Source organism: Triturus cristatus, chromosome 11 (assembly GCF_964204655.1).
Source record: "Triturus cristatus chromosome 11, aTriCri1.1, whole genome shotgun sequence".
Taxonomy (NCBI): Eukaryota; Metazoa; Chordata; class Amphibia; order Caudata; family Salamandridae; genus Triturus; species Triturus cristatus.
This window is the reverse complement of record NC_140594.1, coordinates 937,853,586-937,870,000: the sequence shown is the minus strand read 5'-3', so window position 1 is coordinate 937,870,000 and position 16,415 is coordinate 937,853,586. Positions and strand designations below refer to the sequence as shown.

Genomic DNA, 16,415 nt, shown 5'->3' with positions numbered 1-16,415 from the left:
TTTGTTTTAGGATATGGTACACCAGTAGCAATTAAGCCAGCTGATAAGTTGAGAGTAAGGGTTATGCCACAGTTCATGGGAATAATAAAAACTATGAATAGCATAATGACCATCTCCATTTTAGCCAATTCCCACCACTTCAGAAATGGTGAAGATGACTCTTATCCTCAAACGTACGTTGATACAAAATGAGAAGTCTCAAAAACTTTCCTAATTTCTTTCATCTTAGTTTTCAGTTGGACATCCTGTCCACCCTGCTACTCATTTAGTTACCAACATCAATGTATCCTACTGCTTGTTAGCCAACAGAGTGGCCCTCATGTCCGACAACATCTTGCTTTAGCTTTATGATGTCAGCTTGCTAGGCAACAGAGTGGCCCTCATGTCAGACAACATCTGATTAGCTTTATGATGTCAGCGCACCACTGGACCAATTGTCCTTGTGGCAGCTGACCACACAGGAGGATGAGATCAGAAGTTATGCAGTAGGTTACTATCTGTATTCATGACTACAAGGCAAGTAGGAGGAGGAATGGTAAAGGACTCTGAACCACTCAAAGCACTGGGGCCTTTTTGAAAGTCGGATGGAGATACATAAACAGATTATCCTTAACAATCCATCTTGAGTATCAGAGTCCAACATACGGAGTGCAGGAGAAGAGGTGAAATGAGCTTCCTTCCGTGAGAATGTAACACGCTCGTTCTGAAATGAGGTAGTACATTTCAGCCTCAAAGGCAGCAATTTGCTCGAATGGAACATTGCTAGTTCCAGGATCTAAAGCAGGCTTTAGTAGCGTTGGAGACAGCCGGGCTTTTATGAATTATTATGACCAACACAATGTGATCCATATTACTTTCAGCTTGACAGAAATTCTATTCAGGCACAGTCTCCCACTACAAGCTAGTGAGGACATGCTGATGCTGTGAACTTTTTAATGCCTAAAGGAATGATTGGGAGTTTTACTTACCATATAAATTGGTAAAATGATGCCGTATGCCAGAAGACTTCCTTTTTTTTTTTCCTTCAGTCTCGGCAATTCAGAGAAACTCGGTTGTGAAACACTGCCACCGGTGGTCATTCAGTATAATCTGCAGATGGAAAAGTCCACTGTTGGCACATTTTCTATAAGCAATACAAAAAAATCTTGATTTTTATAAAGGGTAAACAGATCAATACTATGGAGTCTTTTATTGTGAAAATCAACAGCTCATTAGAAAATCAAATCTCAATTTTAGCTTTTTATCCTCACATACTTCTCTGCATCCCTTGCCTCATTTGCTAAAACTCTCTAAACAACTGTAGCGCGTACATTAGGACATAGATCAATAGATGTTTTTGCCAGCCAAGTGGCAGTGAACCATTCTCACTTCTTTTGTTTTAGGATATGGTACACCAGTAGCAATTAAGCCAGCTGATAAGTTGAGAGTAAGGGTTATGCCACAGTTCATGGGAATAATAAAAACTATGAATAGCATAATGACCATCTCCATTTTAGCCAATTCCCACCACTTCAGAAATGGTGAAGATGACTCTTATCCTCAAACGTACGTTGATACAAAATGAGAAGTCTCAAAAACTTTCCTAATTTCTTTCATCTTAGTTTTCAGTTGGACATCCTGTCCACCCTGCTACTCATTTAGTTACCAACATCAATGTATCCTACTGCTTGTTAGCCAACAGAGTGGCCCTCATGTCCGACAACATCTTGCTTTAGCTTTATGATGTCAGCTTGCTAGGCAACAGAGTGGCCCTCATGTCAGACAACATCTGATTAGCTTTATGATGTCAGCGCACCACTGGACCAATTGTCCTTGTGGCAGCTGACCACACAGGAGGATGAGATCAGAAGTTATGCAGTAGGTTACTATCTGTATTCATAACTACAAGGCAAGTAGGAGGGGGAATGGTAAAGGACTCTGAACCACTCAAAGCACTGGGGCCTTTTTGAAAGTCGGATGGAGATACATAAACAGATTATCCTTAACAATCCATCTTGAGTATCAGAGTCCAACATACGGAGTGCAGGAGAAGAGGTGAAATGAGCTTCCTTCCGTGAGAATGTAACACGCTCGTTCTGAAATGAGGTAGTACATTTCAGCCTCAAAGGCAGCAATTTGCTCGAATGGAACATTGCTAGTTCCAGGATCTAAAGCAGGCTTTAGTAGCGTTGGAGACAGCCGGGCTTTTATGAATTATTATGACCAACACAATGTGATCCATATTACTTTCAGCTTGACAGAAATTCTATTCAGGCACAGTCTCCCACTACAAGCTAGTGAGGACATGCTGATGCTGTGAACTTTTTAATGCCTAAAGGAATGATTGGGAGTTTTACTTACCATATAAATTGGTAAAATGATGCCGTATGCCAGAAGACTTCCTTTTTTTTTTTCCTTCAGTCTCAGCAATTCAGAGAAACTCGGTTGTGAAACACTGCCACCGGTGGTCATTCAGTATAATCTGCAGATGGAAAAGTCCACTGTTGGCACATTTTCTATAAGCAATACAAAAAAATCTTGATTTTTATAAAGGGTAAACAGATCAATACTATGGAGTCTTTTATTGTGAAAATCAACAGCTCATTAGAAAATCAAATCTCAATTTTAGCTTTTTATCCTGACATACTTCTCTGCATCCCTTGCCTCATTTGCTAAAACTCTCTAAACAACTGTAGCGCGTACATTAGGACATAGATCAATAGATGTTTTTGCCAGCCAAGTGGCAGTGAACCATTCTCACTTCTTTTGTTTTAGGATATGGTACACCAGTAGCAATTAAGCCAGCTGATAAGTTGAGAGTAAGGGTTATGCCACAGTTCATGGGAATAATAAAAACTATGAATAGCATAATGACCATCTCCATTTTAGCCAATTCCCACCACTTCAGAAATGGTGAAGATGACTCTTATCCTCAAACGTACGTTGATACAAAATGAGAAGTCTCAAAAACTTTCCTAATTTCTTTCATCTTAGTTTTCAGTTGGACATCCTGTCCACCCTGCTACTCATTTAGTTACCAACATCAATGTATCCTACTGCTTGTTAGCCAACAGAGTGGCCCTCATGTCCGACAACATCTTGCTTTAGCTTTATGATGTCAGCTTGCTAGGCAACAGAGTGGCCCTCATGTCAGACAACATCTGATTAGCTTTATGATGTCAGCGCACCACTGGACCAATTGTCCTTGTGGCAGCTGACCACACAGGAGGATGAGATCAGAAGCTATGCAGTAGGTTACTATCTGTATTCATAACTACAAGGCAAGTAGGAGGGGGAATGGTAAAGGACTCTGAACCACTCAAAGCACTGGGGCCTTTTTGAAAGTCGGATGGAGATACATAAACAGATTATCCTTAACAATCCATCTTGAGTATCAGAGTCCAACATACGGAGTGCAGGAGAAGAGGTGAAATGAGCTTCCTTCTGTGAGAATGTAACACGCTCGTTCTGAAATGAGGTAGTACATTTCAGCCTCAAAGGCAGCAATTTGCTCGAATGGAACATTGCTAGTTCCAGGATCTAAAGCAGGCTTTAGTAGCGTTGGAGACAGCCGGGCTTTTATGAATTATTATGACCAACACAATGTGATCCATATTACTTTCAGCTTGACAGAAATTCTATTCAGGCACAGTCTCCCACTACAAGCTAGTGAGGACATGCTGATGCTGTGAACTTTTTAATGCCTAAAGGAATGATTGGGAGTTTTACTTACCATATAAATTGGTAAAATGATGCCGTATGCCAGAAGACTTCCTTTTTTTTTTTTCCTTCAGTCTCGGCAATTCAGAGAAACTCGGTTGTGAAACACTGCCACCGGTGGTCATTCAGCATAATCTGCAGATGGAAAAGTCCACTGTTGGCACATTTTCTATAAGCAATACAAAAAAATCTTGATTTTTATAAAGGGTAAACAGATCAATACTATGGAGTCTTTTATTGTGAAAATCAACAGCTCATTAGAAAATCAAATCTCAATTTTAGCTTTTTATCCTCACATACTTCTCTGCATCCCTTGCCTCATTTGCTAATACTCTCTAAACAACTGTAGCGCGTACATTAGGACATAGATCAATAGATGTTTTTGCCAGCCAAGTGGCAGTGAACCATTCTTACTTCTTTTGTTTTAGGATATGGTACACCAGTAGCAATTAAGCCAGCTGATAAGTTGAGAGTAAGGGTTATGCCACAGTTCATGGGAATAATAAAAACTATGAATAGCATAATGACCATCTCCATTTTAGCCAATTCCCACCACTTCAGAAATGGTGAAGAAGACTCTTATCCTCAAACGTACGTTGATACAAAACGAGAAGTCTCAAAAACTTTCCTAATTTCTTTCATCTTAGTTTTCAGTTGGACATCCTGTCCACCCTGCTACTCATTTAGTTACCAACATCAATGTATCCTACTGCTTGTTAGCCAACAGAGTGGCCCTCATGTCCGACAACATCTTGCTTTAGCTTTATGATGTCAGCTTGCTAGGCAACAGAGTGGCCCTCATGTCAGACAACATCTGATTAGCTTTATGATGTCAGCGCACCACTGGACCAATTGTCCTTGTGGCAGCTGACCACACAGGAGGATGACATCAGAAGTTATGCAGTAGGTTACTATCTGTATTCATGACTACAAGGCAAGTAGGAGGGGGAATGGTAAAGGACTCTGAACCACTCAAAGCACTGGGGCCTTTTTGAAAGTCGGATGGAGATACATAAACAGATTATCCTTAACAATCCATCTTGAGTATCAGAGTCCAACATAGGGAGTGCAGGAGAAGAGGTGAAATGAGCTTCCTTCCGTGAGAATGTAACACGCTCGTTCTGAAATGAGGTAGTACATTTCAGCCTCAAAGGCAGCAATTTGCTCGAATGGAACATTGCTAGTTCCAGGATCTAAAGCAGGCTTTAGTAACGTTGGAGACAGCCGGGCTTTTATGAATTATTATGACCAACACAATGTGATCCATATTACTTTCAGCTTGACAGAAATTCTATTCAGGCACAGTCTCCCACTACAAACTAGTGAGGACATGCTGATGCTGTGAACTTTTTAATGCCTAAAGGAATGATTGGGAGTTTTACTTACCATATAAATTGGTAAAATGATGCCGTATGCCGGAAGACTTCCTTTTTTTTTTTCCTTCAGTCTCGGCAATTCAGAGAAACTGTTGTGAAACACTGCCACCGGTGGTCATTCAGTATAATCAGCAGATGGAAAAGTCCACTGTTAGCACATTTTCTATAAGCAATACAAAAAAATCTTGATTTTTATAAAGGGTAAACAGATCAATACTATGGAGTCTTTTATTGTGTAAATCAACAGCTCATTAGAAAATCAAATCTCAATTTTAGCTTTTTATCCTCGCATACTTCTCTGCATCCCTTGCCTCATTTGCTAAAACTCTCTAAACAACTGTAGCGCGTACATTATGACATAGATCAATAGATGTTTTTGCCAGCCAAGTGGCAGTGAACCATTCTCACTTCTTTTGTTTTAGGATATGGTACACCAGTAGCAATTAAGCCAGCTGATAAGTTGAGAGTAAGGGTTATGCCACAGTTCATGGGAATAATAAAAACTATGAATAGCATAATGACCATCTCCATTTTAGCCAATTCCCACCACTTCAGAAATGGTGAAGATGACTCTTATCCTCAAACGTACGTTGATACAAAATGAGAAGTCTCAAAAACTTTCCTAATTTCTTTCATCTTAGTTTTCAGTTGGACATCCTGTCCACCCTGCTACTCATTTAGTTACCAACATCAATGTATCCTACTGCTTGTTAGCCAACAGAGTGGCCCTCATGTCCGACAACATCTTGCTTTAGCTTTATGATGTCAGCTTGCTAGGCAACAGAGTGGCCCTCATGTCAGACAACATCTGATTAGCTTTATGATGTCAGCGCACCACTGGACCAATTGTCCTTGTGGCAGCTGACCACACAGGAGGATGAGATCAGAAGTTATGCAGTAGGTTACTATCTGTATTCATGACTACAAGGCAAGTAGGAGGAGGAATGGTAAAGGACTCTGAACCACTCAAAGCACTGGGGCCTTTTTGAAAGTCGGATGGAGATACATAAACAGATTATCCTTAACAATCCATCTTGAGTATCAGAGTCCAACATACGGAGTGCAGGAGAAGAGGTGAAATGAGCTTCCTTCCGTGAGAATGTAACACGCTCGTTCTGAAATGAGGTAGTACATTTCAGCCTCAAAGGCAGCAATTTGCTCGAATGGAACATTGCTAGTTCCAGGATCTAAAGCAGGCTTTAGTAGCGTTGGAGACAGCCGTGCTTTTATGAATTATTATGACCAACACAATGTGATCCATATTACTTTCAGCTTGACAGAAATTCTATTCAGGCACAGTCTCCCACTACAAGCTAGTGAGGACATGCTGATGCTTTGAACTTTTTAATGCCTAAAGGAATGATTGGGAGTTTTACTTACCATATAAATTGGTAAAATGATGCCGTATGCCAGAAGACTTCCTTTTTTTTTTTCCTTCAGTCTCGGCAATTCAGAGAAACTCGGTTGTGAAACACTGCCCCCGGTGGTCATTCAGTATAATCTGCAGATGGAAAAGTCCACTGTTGGCACATTTTCTATAAGCAATACAAAAAAATCTTGATTTTTATAAAGGGTAAACAGATCAATACTATGGAGTCTTTTATTGTGAAAATCAACAGCTCATTAGAAAATCAAATCTCAATTTTAGCTTTTTATCCTCACATACTTCTCTGCATCCCTTGCTAAAACTCTCTAAACAACTGTAGCGCGTACATTAGGACATAGATCAATAGATGTTTTTGCCAGCCAAGTGGCAGTGAACCATTCTCACTTCTTTTGTTTTAGGATATGGTACACCAGTAGCAATTAAGCCAGCTGATAAGTTGAGAGTAAGGGTTATGCCACAGTTCATGGGAATAATAAAAACTATGAATAGCATAATGACCATCTCCATTTTAGCCAATTCCCACCACTTCAGAAATGGTGAAGATGACTCTTATCCTCAAACGTACGTTGATACAAAATGAGAAGTCTCAAAAACTTTCCTAATTTCTTTCATCTTAGTTTTCAGTTGGACATCCTGTCCACCCTGCTACTCATTTAGTTACCAACATCAATGTATCCTACTGCTTGTTAGCCAACAGAGTGGCCCTCATGTCCGACAACATCTTGCTTTAGCTTTATGATGTCAGCTTGCTAGGCAACAGAGTGGCCCTCATGTCAGACAACATCTGATTAGCTTTATGATGTCAGCGCACCACTGGACCAATTGTCCTTGTGGCAGCTGACCACACAGGAGGATGAGATCAGAAGTTATGCAGTAGGTTACTATCTGTATTCATAACTACAAGGCAAGTAGGAGGGGGAATGGTAAAGGACTCTGAACCACTCAAAGCACTGGGGCCTTTTTGAAAGTCGGATGGAGATACATAAACAGATTATCCTTAACAATCCATCTTGAGTATCAGAGTCCAACATACGGAGTGCAGGAGAAGAGGTGAAATGAGCTTCCTTCCGTGAGAATGTAACACGCTCGTTCTGAAATGAGGTAGTACATTTCAGCCTCAAAGGCAGCAATTTGCTCGAATGGAACATTGCTAGTTCCAGGATCTAAAGCAGGCTTTAGTAGCGTTGGAGACAGCCGGGCTTTTATGAATTATTATGACCAACACAATGTGATCCATATTACTTTCAGCTTGACAGAAATTCTATTCAGGCACAGTCTCCCACTACAAGCTAGTGAGGACATGCTGATGCTGTGAACTTTTTAATGCCTAAAGGAATGATTGGGAGTTTTACTTACCATATAAATTGGTAAAATGATGCCGTATGCCAGAAGACTTCCTTTTTTTTTTTCCTTCAGTCTCAGCAATTCAGAGAAACTCGGTTGTGAAACACTGCCACCGGTGGTCATTCAGTATAATCTGCAGATGGAAAAGTCCACTGTTGGCACATTTTCTATAAGCAATACAAAAAAATCTTGATTTTTATAAAGGGTAAACAGATCAATACTATGGAGTCTTTTATTGTGAAAATCAACAGCTCATTAGAAAATCAAATCTCAATTTTAGCTTTTTATCCTCACATACTTCTCTGCATCCCTTGCCTCATTTGCTAAAACTCTCTAAACAACTGTAGCGCGTACATTAGGACATAGATCAATAGATGTTTTTGCCAGCCAAGTGGCAGTGAACCATTCTCACTTCTTTTGTTTTAGGATATGGTACACCAGTAGCAATTAAGCCAGCTGATAAGTTGAGAGTAAGGGTTATGCCACAGTTCATGGGAATAATAAAAACTATGAATAGCATAATGACCATCTCCATTTTAGCCAATTCCCACCACTTCAGAAATGGTGAAGATGACTCTTATCCTCAAACGTACGTTGATACAAAATGAGAAGTCTCAAAAACTTTCCTAATTTCTTTCATCTTAGTTTTCAGTTGGACATCCTGTCCACCCTGCTACTCATTTAGTTACCAACATCAATGTATCCTACTGCTTGTTAGCCAACAGAGTGGCCCTCATGTCCGACAACATCTTGCTTTAGCTTTATGATGTCAGCTTGCTAGGCAACAGAGTGGCCCTCATGTCAGACAACATCTGATTAGCTTTATGATGTCAGCGCACCACTGGACCAATTGTCCTTGTGGCAGCTGACCACACAGGAGGATGAGATCAGAAGCTATGCAGTAGGTTACTATCTGTATTCATAACTACAAGGCAAGTAGGAGGGGGAATGGTAAAGGACTCTGAACCACTCAAAGCACTGGGGCCTTTTTGAAAGTCGGATGGAGATACATAAACAGATTATCCTTAACAATCCATCTTGAGTATCAGAGTCCAACATACGGAGTGCAGGAGAAGAGGTGAAATGAGCTTCCTTCTGTGAGAATGTAACACGCTCGTTCTGAAATGAGGTAGTACATTTCAGCCTCAAAGGCAGCAATTTGCTCGAATGGAACATTGCTAGTTCCAGGATCTAAAGCAGGCTTTAGTAGCGTTGGAGACAGCCGGGCTTTTATGAATTATTATGACCAACACAATGTGATCCATATTACTTTCAGCTTGACAGAAATTCTATTCAGGCACAGTCTCCCACTACAAGCTAGTGAGGACATGCTGATGCTGTGAACTTTTTAATGCCTAAAGGAATGATTGGGAGTTTTACTTACCATATAAATTGGTAAAATGATGCCGTATGCCAGAAGACTTCCTTTTTTTTTTTTCCTTCAGTCTCGGCAATTCAGAGAAACTCGGTTGTGAAACACTGCCACCGGTGGTCATTCAGTATAATCTGCAGATGGAAAAGTCCACTGTTGGCACATTTTCTATAAGCAATACAAAAAAATCTTGATTTTTATAAAGGGTAAACAGATCAATACTATGGAGTCTTTTATTGTGAAAATCAACAGCTCATTAGAAAATCAAATCTCAATTTTAGCTTTTTATCCTCACATACTTCTCTGCATCCCTTGCCTCATTTGCTAATACTCTCTAAACAACTGTAGCGCGTACATTAGGACATAGATCAATAGATGTTTTGGCCAGCCAAGTGGCAGTGAACCATTCTTACTTCTTTTGTTTTAGGATATGGTACACCAGTAGCAATTAAGCCAGCTGATAAGTTGAGAGTAAGGGTTATGCCACAGTTCATGGGAATAATAAAAACTATGAATAGCATAATGACCATCACCATTTTAGCCAATTCCCACCACTTCAGAAATGGTGAAGATGACTCTTATCCTCAAACGTACGTTGATACAAAATGAGAAGTCTCAAAAACTTTCCTAATTTCTTTCATCTTAGTTTTCAGTTGGACATCCTGTCCACCCTGCTACTCATTTAGTTACCAACATCAATGTATCCTACTGCTTGTTAGCCAACAGAGTGGCCCTCATGTCCGACAACATCTTGCTTTAGCTTTATGATGTCAGCTTGCTAGGCAACAGAGTGGCCCTCATGTCAGACAACATCTGATTAGCTTTATGATGTCAGCGCACCACTGGACCAATTGTCCTTGTGGCAGCTGACCACACAGGAGGATGAGATCAGAAGTTATGCAGTAGGTTACTATCTGTATTCATGACTACAAGGCAAGTAGGAGGAGGAATGGTAAAGGACTCTGAACCACTCAAAGCACTGGGGCCTTTTTGAAAGTCGGATGGAGATACATAAACAGATTATCCTTAACAATCCATCTTGAGTATCAGAGTCCAACATACGGAGTGCAGGAGAAGAGGTGAAATGAGCTTCCTTCCGTGAGAATGTAACACGCTCGTTCTGAAATGAGGTAGTACATTTCAGCCTCAAAGGCAGCAATTTGCTCGAATGGAACATTGCTAGTTCCAGGATCTAAAGCAGGCTTTAGTAGCGTTGGAGACAGCCGGGCTTTTATGAATTATTATGACCAACACAATGTGATCCATATTACTTTCAGCTTGACAGAAATTCTATTCAGGCACAGTCTCCCACTACAAGCTAGTGAGGACATGCTGATGCTGTGAACTTTTTAATGCCTAAAGGAATGATTGGGAGTTTTACTTACCATATAAATTGGTAAAATGATGCCGTATGCCAGAAGACTTCCTTTTTTTTTTTCCTTCAGTCTCGGCAATTCAGAGAAACTCGGTTGTGAAACACTGCCACCGGTGGTCATTCAGTATAATCTGCAGATGGAAAAGTCCACTGTTGGCACATTTTCTATAAGCAATACAAAAAAATCTTGATTTTTATAAAGGGTAAACAGATCAATACTATGGAGTCTTTTATTGTGAAAATCAACAGCTCATTAGAAAATCAAATCTCAATTTTAGCTTTTTATCCTCACATACTTCTCTGCATCCCTTGCCTCATTTGCTAAAACTCTCTAAACAACTGTAGCGCGTACATTAGGACATAGATCAATAGATGTTTTTGCCAGCCAAGTGGCAGTGAACCATTCTCACTTCTTTTGTTTTAGGATATGGTACACCAGTAGCAATTAAGCCAGCTGATAAGTTGAGAGTAAGGGTTATGCCACAGTTCATGGGAATAATAAAAACTATGAATAGCATAATGACCATCTCCATTTTAGCCAATTCCCACCACTTCAGAAATGGTGAAGATGACTCTTATCCTCAAACGTACGTTGATACAAAATGAGAAGTCTCAAAAACTTTCCTAATTTCTTTCATCTTAGTTTTCAGTTGGACATCCTGTCCACCCTGCTACTCATTTAGTTACCAACATCAATGTATCCTACTGCTTGTTAGCCAACAGAGTGGCCCTCATGTCCGACAACATCTTGCTTTAGCTTTATGATGTCAGCTTGCTAGGCAACAGAGTGGCCCTCATGTCAGACAACATCTGATTAGCTTTATGATGTCAGCGCACCACTGGACCAATTGTCCTTGTGGCAGCTGACCACACAGGAGGATGAGATCAGAAGTTATGCAGTAGGTTACTATCTGTATTCATGACTACAAGGCAAGTAGGAGGAGGAATGGTAAAGGACTCTGAACCACTCAAAGCACTGGGGCCTTTTTGAAAGTCGGATGGAGATACATAAACAGATTATCCTTAACAATCCATCTTGAGTATCAGAGTCCAACATACGGAGTGCAGGAGAAGAGGTGAAATGAGCTTCCTTCCGTGAGAATGTAACACGCTCGTTCTGAAATGAGGTAGTACATTTCAGCCTCAAAGGCAGCAATTTGCTCGAATGGAACATTGCTAGTTCCAGGATCTAAAGCAGGCTTTAGTAGCGTTGGAGACAGCCGGGCTTTTATGAATTATTATGACCAACACAATGTGATCCATATTACTTTCAGCTTGACAGAAATTCTATTCAGGCACAGTCTCCCACTACAAGCTAGTGAGGACATGCTGATGCTGTGAACTTTTTAATGCCTAAAGGAATGATTGGGAGTTTTACTTACCATATAAATTGGTAAAATGATGCCGTATGCCAGAAGACTTCCTTTTTTTTTTTCCTTCAGTCTCGGCAATTCAGAGAAACTCGGTTGTGAAACACTGCCACCGGTGGTCATTCAGTATAATCTGCAGATGGAAAAGTCCACTGTTGGCACATTTTCTATAAGCAATACAAAAAAATCTTGATTTTTATAATGGGTAAACAGATCAATACTATGGAGTCTTTTATTGTGTAAATCAACAGCTCATTAGAAAATCAAATCTCAATTTTAGCTTTTTATCCTCGCATACTTCTCTGCATCCCTTGCCTCATTTGCTAAAACTCTCTAAACAACTGTAGCGCGTACATTAGGACATAGATCAATAGATGTTTTTGCCAGCCAAGTGGCAGTGAACCATTCTCACTTCTTTTGTTTTAGGATATGGTACACCAGTAGCAATTAAGCCAGCTGATAAGTTGAGAGTAAGGGTTATGCCACAGTTCATGGGAATAATAAAAACTATGAATAGCATAATGACCATCTCCATTTTAGCCAATTCCCACCACTTCAGAAATGGTGAAGATGACTCTTATCCTCAAACGTACGTTGATACAAAACGAGAAGTCTCAAAAACTTTCCTAATTTCTTTCATCTTAGTTTTCAGTTGGACATCCTGTCCACCCTGCTACTCATTTAGTTACCAACATCAATGTATCCTACTGCTTGTTAGCCAACAGAGTGGCCATCATGTCCGACAACATCTTGCTTTAGCTTTATGATGTCAGCTTGCTAGGCAACAGAGTGGCCCTCATGTCAGACAACATCTGATTAGCTTTATGATGTCAGCGCACCACTGGACCAATTGTCCTTGTGGCAGCTGACCACACAGGAGGATGACATCAGAAGTTATGCAGTAGGTTACTATCTGTATTCATGACTACAAGGCAAGTAGGAGGAGGAATGGTAAAGGACTCTGAACCACTCAAAGCACTGGGGCCTTTTTGAAAGTCGGATGGAGATACATAAACAGATTATCCTTAACAATCCATCTTGAGTATCAGAGTCCAACATACGGAGTGCAGGAGAAGAGGTGAAATGAGCTTCCTTCCGTGAGAATGTAACACGCTCGTTCTGAAATGAGGTAGTACATTTCAGCCTCAAAGGCAGCAATTTGCTCGAATGGAACATTGCTAGTTCCAGGATCTAAAGCAGGCTTTAGTAGCGTTGGAGACAGCCGTGCTTTTATGAATTATTATGACCAACACAATGTGATCCATATTACTTTCAGCTTGACAGAAATTCTATTCAGGCACAGTCTCCCACTACAAGCTAGTGAGGACATGCTGATGCTTTGAACTTTTTAATGCCTAAAGGAATGATTGGGAGTTTTACTTACCATATAAATTGGTAAAATGATGCCGTATGCCAGAAGACTTCCTTTTTTTTTTTCCTTCAGTCTCGGCAATTCAGAGAAACTCGGTTGTGAAACACTGCCCCCGGTGGTCATTCAGTATAATCTGCAGATGGAAAAGTCCACTGTTGGCACATTTTCTATAAGCAATACAAAAAAATCTTGATTTTTATAAAGGGTAAACAGATCAATACTATGGAGTCTTTTATTGTGAAAATCAACAGCTCATTAGAAAATCAAATCTCAATTTTAGCTTTTTATCCTCACATACTTCTCTGCATCCCTTGCCTCATTTGCTAAAACTCTCTAAACAACTGTAGCGCGTACATTAGGACATAGATCAATAGATGTTTTTGCCAGCCAAGTGGCAGTGAACCATTCTCACTTCTTTTGTTTTAGGATATGGTACACCAGTAGCAATTAAGCCAGCTGATAAGTTGAGAGTAAGGGTTATGCCACAGTTCATGGGAATAATAAAAACTATGAATAGCATAATGACCATCTCCATTTTAGCCAATTCCCACCACTTCAGAAATGGTGAAGATGACTCTTATCCTCAAACGTACGTTGATACAAAATGAGAAGTCTCAAAAACTTTCCTAATTTCTTTCATCTTAGTTTTCAGTTGGACATCCTGTCCACCCTGCTACTCATTTAGTTACCAACATCAATGTATCCTACTGCTTGTTAGCCAACAGAGTGGCCCTCATGTCCGACAACATCTTGCTTTAGCTTTATGATGTCAGCTTGCTAGGCAACAGAGTGGCCCTCATGTCAGACAACATCTGATTAGCTTTATGATGTCAGCGCACCACTGGACCAATTGTCCTTGTGGCAGCTGACCACACAGGAGGATGAGATCAGAAGTTATGCAGTAGGTTACTATCTGTATTCATAACTACAAGGCAAGTAGGAGGGGGAATGGTAAAGGACTCTGAACCACTCAAAGCACTGGGGCCTTTTTGAAAGTCGGATGGAGATACATAAACAGATTATCCTTAACAATCCATCTTGAGTATCAGAGTCCAACATACGGAGTGCAGGAGAAGAGGTGAAATGAGCTTCCTTCCGTGAGAATGTAACACGCTCGTTCTGAAATGAGGTAGTACATTTCAGCCTCAAAGGCAGCAATTTGCTCGAATGGAACATTGCTAGTTCCAGGATCTAAAGCAGGCTTTAGTAGCGTTGGAGACAGCCGGGCTTTTATGAATTATTATGACCAACACAATGTGATCCATATTACTTTCAGCTTGACAGAAATTCTATTCAGGCACAGTCTCCCACTACAAGCTAGTGAGGACATGCTGATGCTGTGAACTTTTTAATGCCTAAAGGAATGATTGGGAGTTTTACTTACCATATAAATTGGTAAAATGATGCCGTATGCCAGAAGACTTCCTTTTTTTTTTTCCTTCAGTCTCAGCAATTCAGAGAAACTCGGTTGTGAAACACTGCCACCGGTGGTCATTCAGTATAATCTGCAGATGGAAAAGTCCACTGTTGGCACATTTTCTATAAGCAATACAAAAAAATCTTGATTTTTATAAAGGGTAAACAGATCAATACTATGGAGTCTTTTATTGTGAAAATCAACAGCTCATTAGAAAATCAAATCTCAATTTTAGCTTTTTATCCTCACATACTTCTCTGCATCCCTTGCCTCATTTGCTAAAACTCTCTAAACAACTGTAGCGCGTACATTAGGACATAGATCAATAGATGTTTTTGCCAGCCAAGTGGCAGTGAACCATTCTCACTTCTTTTGTTTTAGGATATGGTACACCAGTAGCAATTAAGCCAGCTGATAAGTTGAGAGTAAGGGTTATGCCACAGTTCATGGGAATAATAAAAACTATGAATAGCATAATGACCATCTCCATTTTAGCCAATTCCCACCACTTCAGAAATGGTGAAGATGACTCTTATCCTCAAACGTACGTTGATACAAAATGAGAAGTCTCAAAAACTTTCCTAATTTCTTTCATCTTAGTTTTCAGTTGGACATCCTGTCCACCCTGCTACTCATTTAGTTACCAACATCAATGTATCCTACTGCTTGTTAGCCAACAGAGTGGCCCTCATGTCCGACAACATCTTGCTTTAGCTTTATGATGTCAGCTTGCTAGGCAACAGAGTGGCCCTCATGTCAGACAACATCTGATTAGCTTTATGATGTCAGCGCACCACTGGACCAATTGTCCTTGTGGCAGCTGACCACACAGGAGGATGAGATCAGAAGCTATGCAGTAGGTTACTATCTGTATTCATAACTACAAGGCAAGTAGGAGGGGGAATGGTAAAGGACTCTGAACCACTCAAAGCACTGGGGCCTTTTTGAAAGTCGGATGGAGATACATAAACAGATTATCCTTAACAATCCATCTTGAGTATCAGAGTCCAACATACGGAGTGCAGGAGAAGAGGTGAAATGAGCTTCCTTCTGTGAGAATGTAACACGCTCGTTCTGAAATGAGGTAGTACATTTCAGCCTCAAAGGCAGCAATTTGCTCGAATGGAACATTGCTAGTTCCAGGATCTAAAGCAGGCTTTAGTAGCGTTGGAGACAGCCGGGCTTTTATGAATTATTATGACCAACACAATGTGATCCATATTACTTTCAGCTTGACAGAAATTCTATTCAGGCACAGTCTCCCACTACAAGCTAGTGAGGACATGCTGATGCTGTGAACTTTTTAATGCCTAAAGGAATGATTGGGAGTTTTACTTACCATATAAATTGGTAAAATGATGCCGTATGCCAGAAGACTTCCTTTTTTTTTTTTCCTTCAGTCTCGGCAATTCAGAGAAACTCGGTTGTGAAACACTGCCACCGGTGGTCATTCAGTATAATCTGCAGATGGAAAAGTCCACTGTTGGCACATTTTCTATAAGCAATACAAAAAAATCTTGATTTTTATAAAGGGTAAACAGATCAATACTATGGAGTCTTTTATTGTGAAAATCAACAGCTCATTAGAAAATCAAATCTCAATTTTAGCTTTTTATCCTCACATACTTCTCTGCATCCCTTGCCTCATTTGCTAATACTCTCTAAACAACTGTAGCGCGTACATTAGGACATAGATCAATAGA

General features: G+C 40.2%; 1 long non-coding RNA gene across 1 annotated transcript in view; it reads right to left on the bottom strand.

Annotated features, from left to right (window-relative positions):
- LOC146785707 (uncharacterized) overlaps nucleotides 1-16,207 on the bottom strand; it is a 56,375-nt gene extending 40,168 nt beyond the window's left edge. Inside the window, exons 1-12 of the long non-coding RNA XR_014970772.1 lie at nucleotides 16,052-16,207; nucleotides 14,680-14,800; nucleotides 13,308-13,462; nucleotides 11,936-12,090; nucleotides 10,564-10,718; nucleotides 9,191-9,346; nucleotides 7,819-7,973; nucleotides 6,456-6,610; nucleotides 5,086-5,238; nucleotides 3,713-3,868; nucleotides 2,341-2,495; nucleotides 969-1,123 (exon numbers count right to left, since the gene is read on the bottom strand). This is a non-coding gene — a long non-coding RNA (uncharacterized LOC146785707). The remainder of the gene's footprint in view (nucleotides 1-968; nucleotides 1,124-2,340; nucleotides 2,496-3,712; nucleotides 3,869-5,085; nucleotides 5,239-6,455; nucleotides 6,611-7,818; nucleotides 7,974-9,190; nucleotides 9,347-10,563; nucleotides 10,719-11,935; nucleotides 12,091-13,307; nucleotides 13,463-14,679; nucleotides 14,801-16,051) is intronic.
- Nucleotides 16,208-16,415: the final 208 nt, after the last annotated feature.